The sequence below is a fragment of the Myotis nattereri genome, assembly GCF_964212035.1.
Source record: "Myotis nattereri genome assembly, chromosome: 3".
Lineage (NCBI taxonomy): Eukaryota > Metazoa > Chordata > Mammalia > Chiroptera > Vespertilionidae > Myotis > Myotis nattereri.
The window spans coordinates 117,610,142-117,614,901 of record NC_138077.1 but is presented as its reverse complement, the minus strand read 5'-3'; the positions used below and the strand labels follow the sequence as shown (position 1 = coordinate 117,614,901).

The 4,760-nt window shown below is 46.9% G+C and overlaps 1 pseudogene across 1 annotated transcript; it reads right to left on the bottom strand.

Moving 5' to 3' along the window:
• Window positions 1-3,709: 3,709 nt before the first annotated feature.
• LOC308515459 (E3 ubiquitin-protein ligase RNF220-like) lies at window positions 3,710-4,480 on the bottom strand (annotated as a pseudogene). Its single transcript has one exon. The product of its transcript is annotated as an E3 ubiquitin-protein ligase RNF220-like (transcript).
• Window positions 4,481-4,760: the final 280 nt, after the last annotated feature.

The following is a 4,760-nucleotide window of genomic DNA, read 5'->3' as shown; positions in this document are numbered from 1 at the left end:
TTTGCTGTCTTTCTTTTACTTTTTAATTTTCTAAATTTTCTAGAGTGACTGTGTAGACAATTTTTAAAAATAATTTTGAAAATATTTTTTATGGATTGATAAAAAATAGCTCAATTCGTACATCTGCTTTTCCATTCAATCTGTTGCATTATATTGTTTTACTAAATTGTATATATAAAAATCTAGCCTCACATGGATATATAGTTGGAAAGGACTCATGCTCATGGATGTCCCAAAAAGATCTTGGTACTTGCTAGGGTCCTTGGCCCACAATTAACAATCATTTTTCTGGACAGATGTTAGTGCACTACAATTGTTTTTAAAAAGTGTACAATTTGCCCTGCCAAGGTAGTTTAGTTGATTAGAGTGTTGTCCCAATACACCAAAGGTTGCAGTTTCAATCCCTGGTCAGGGCACATATAGGAGTCAGCCAATGAATGCACAAAAAAGTGCAACAACAAATCAATGTTTCTCTTTCCCTCTCTCTTTCTCTATCTCCAAAAATCAATCAATTAAAAAGGTGTATAATTAAATGATTTTAATATATTTATAGAGTTGTGCAACCAATATCACATTCAATTTTAGACCATTTCATCATCTCAGGAAGAAACTCTGCACCCTAGGCCAGTGATGGTGAACCTATGACACGAACTCATTTTTTTTGGTTGATTTTTCTTTGTTAAATGGCATTTAAATATATAAAATAAATATCAAAAATATATGTCTTTGTTTTACTATGGTTGCAAATATCAAAAAATTTCTATATGTGACACGGCTCCAGAGTTAAGTTAGGGTTTTTCAAAATGCTGACACTACGAGCTCAAAAGGTTCGCCATCACTGCCCTAGGCTATCTACCTCCCAGTCTTCGTTCTCCCCAATCCTGAGCAATCACTGATATACACTCTACCTCCTTATATTTGCCCATTCTGGACATATAAGTGAAATCATAATTGCCTTTTCTTGTGTGTGACTAGCTCTTTAGCATAATGTTTTCAAGACTTATCCATGACAAATTCTATACTTCATTCCCTTTTATGATTGAGTAATAGCCCATTGTATGAATACACTACTTTGCCTTATCTGTTTGTTAGCTGAGAGACATTTGGATTTTTTCCATTTTCTGGCTATTATTATTTTTAAAATATTTTGTATTTATTTCAGAGATGAAAGGAAAGGGAGAGAGTTAGAAACATCAATGATGAGAGAAAATCATTGATTGGTTGCTTCCTGCATCCCTCCCCTCCCCCTACTGGGGATTGAGCCCAGAACCCGGGCATGTGCCCTGACCAAGCATCAAACTGTGACCTCCTGGTTCATAGGTCAATGCTCACCCACTGAGACACGCTGGCAGGGCTCTTTCTGGCTATTATTAATACTGTTTCTATGAATGTTTGTGTGTAAGTTTAGTGTGGCCATATGATTTGAATTCTCTTGGGAGAATTCCTAGGAATGAAATTGCTGGGTCAAAAGGTAAGCGCATTGGAAGAAGGCCAGGTCATTTTTCAAACTTGCTGCACCATTCACAACTGTGTCAATGACCATGGAACCTTCTAAATACACTTGCATTTTCTTTTTCAAAGAAAGAAAAGAAACATAAGGGAATGGCTGTGGGTTCTAATTTTGTGTCTTCTGCACTCTTTATTGATAAAATGGGAACAGCCAGCAGTGCCATGTGGAATTCTCTGCCAGACACACAAGTCTGTGCTTGCTAAATACCATGAGCAGAATTCTTTCACAGAAGCTCCTTGAACCTGAAACACAGCAGTACTCAGTGACCATGGGTCCTCAGTCTTAGGAAAGCCTTAATGAAGCCTTGGCCAGGGAGGCAGAAGCGATACAGGAGTATGTGGGGTCTGCCCCCAACCCTCAATTAAAGGGCAGTTTATGCAACATGACTTCTTTTTGAACCAGAGCCAGGGTCACTGTTGAGCTGAGGTAACATTAATTATTTTTCCGCTTGTCGGATTCCATGAAAAAGATGTGAAAATGGCCTGTTTATGAAAGAGTACAGGCAGAGGCTGTGAGCTGATTATGTCAAACCTCGTCAAAGCTTCCTGGGTGTGGGAGGTTATAATCAGCAAAGCATGGCGGCATCTGTGCCCATTACAGGAGGAGCCCATCTGCCTGGCTGCCAGCAGAGACAAGAAGCCAGCTTAACCCCCGATGGACTGAATTGGGTTGACTGTGGAGCAAAGAGGTTTTACTTTCATCAGTTATCTCGCACGCAGGTAGGGGACAGCGCAGCCAAGGAGGTCATTGTCCTTGTTTTGCTCGCTTGATAGAGCAGCATCGATTCTTTCTGTGACTTGGGCAGCCAAACAGATGTGTCAAGGCACACAGTTGCAAAGCTTGAAAGATACAGAAATAAGCTTTAAAAAACAAGTCTGAAAACAACCTCAGAGAACATTAGCAGGGAGCCCCACACTTTCTACAGAGGTGGGGCTTAGTGACTGTGTTCTGGTAGAAAGAGGTGTCCCAATGTGGCAATTGCTGGATTAAGAAATCTTGTCTTATCAGGAGACTGGGTAAAGCAGCTGGTGAAACTATGGGGAAACTACAACTCATCACCCAATGTTGTCCTTGGGAATGATTTGACCTAAAGATCATCAAATACGTTGAACTCAATTTCCTTTTTTTATAACAAATAATTATGTCCCCTTTCTTTTACTGAAATGAAATACATTGATAAAAAAGCCACTTATATGCTGACTATAAAAAGATCATATGCCGTAAACATAAAATAAACTATTAGCGATGTGCAATGAAATAAAGAGCTTATACCAGAAATGAAAATCAGCTCTATCACTAAGCACATTGTTTAGTTTAGCTGACATTTTTTTCACAGCCGCACTTTCTCTTTTGTTTGTTTGTTTATATTGGTTTAATCCATGCCACATTTAAGTTTACAAAGGGAAAGGACAAGTACCTTTGTACAGAATGTAGAGGTGCAGCATCCACCATGGGACCCACAGGGGGGGCGGGAGACAACACTTTCCCTGGGAGCAGCAGCTCTAGTCCCAGGGGATGGTTCCTGGCAGAAGGCTGGGCAGCCAGAAACCCCCTCATCCAGCCCCAAACTCGGACCCTACTGTAGCTCGGTTCCCATTTCTGTGCCTCCCCATCTCCAAGCTCCTTATAAAGAGCCCCAGGAGCTAAGACTGAGGAGAGGAGCATGTCCCTTGGAGCATGTGTAGCATGTCCCTTGGGGCATGTGGCCCATGTCTGGGAGAAGAAATATATACCACTGAACCCCCAGCACATGGGAGGGGGAAGGAACACCATGGGAGAGGGAGAGGCAGGCACCTCAAGAGGTGGATGGGCTGACCGGAGCCAGCCCTGAAGGAGGCACTGCTTCCAGGTGTTCTTAAAAAAAGAAGAAAATCATACAACCTAAGGGGAGTGGAGGGGTGAGGGTGGGGAGTTACCCCATTTACATCCAACATTGTAAACACACGTCTATATTACATGTGCCTCAGTCTGGTGTTTGCATGTCTGTAAGTTGGTCTGAGGGCTGGATCTCAGGAACCTCGCCCTGCTACCCACCCTGGGAACAGACCTGGAGCAGGGATGGTCCCCAATCCTGGTGGGAACCTGGCAGGGCCTGGGCCTCAGCATCCACTCTGGCTCCAGAGGCCTGTGTGTGTGCATGTGCATGTGTACATATATGTACATGGGGAACCTGTGTGCAAGTATGTACAAGGAGTAGGGTCACATCACAGAAGCGGGAAGGCAGGACTGCTTGAGGCAAGGCCTGCCTGGGGTGGCTGGCAGACAGGTGGGTTCTCGCAGGTCTCCGGGCGCTGTGATGGTGTTGCTCTGAGGGCACAGCTTCTTGGCACCCAGCGTCCGCAGCCAGCGCTCCTCGAAGTGCCCCTGACAGCCCTGGGTGCACGTCAGGAGCATCCATGTGAGTCCATGCAGAGGAGGCGTTTGTAGCGGCCCCACTGATAGCTGCTGTTCAAGCTCCCTCACCCGAGCCTCAGGGCCTCAAACGTGGTCACAGCTGAATCTTCGGTTATTTCTCGATGTCGCCATTCTTGCAAGTCTTCTGCATGGCTCCCGCTTGCTGCTCTCCCGGTTGCTGGTAGAAGAGATCTCATCGCTGGCCCCACTCGGAGAACTCGGGTGTGGTGCGTGTGCTGGGAGGGCCGCCATTTAGAACGGCGCCTCTCTCCTCGGCTCCACCAGGCTCCTCGCCCGTGCGGGGATGACGCCAGCCCGTGCGGCTTCCACCCTCCAGAATGTCATCCCCATCCACATCCAAGCCAGCACCGCGGTCAGGACTCCCTCGGCAGCTGCACACGGTGAAGCCAGAGCGGCGGAACACCCCCAGGCGCGTGGCGGCCCATATCCGTGTCTGCCCGCAGCCCTCACGCTCCTCAGAGCGGTTGTTGTTCTCCTGCTCGACATCCCGGCATCCGCCTCCGCCAAGCCGGAGCCTTCCCCCTCAGAAAGGCGAGGCTCCACCTGCCCCCGCATCTCCTGCTCCGATGCTGCAGGGGCGGCTGCACAGGGGCCCCCTGCCCTCACCTTGCTTCCTCCCTTTCATTTCCCCATCCGAGCGTTCAGTGGGTCTGCGATGGGCTCACACTCGCAGGAAGGCCTTGTGTCTGTGAGGGGTGCAGTCCTCAGTGGCAGACGGTGTGATGCTGTGGAGACTCTCCTTCCCTCCTGATGGAAGCAGCAGCAGGAGGCGCCATGGCGTCCCTCAGCAGGGCACCCTGCAGTGTCAGTGTGCTTTCTTCTTTATTTCTCTAGT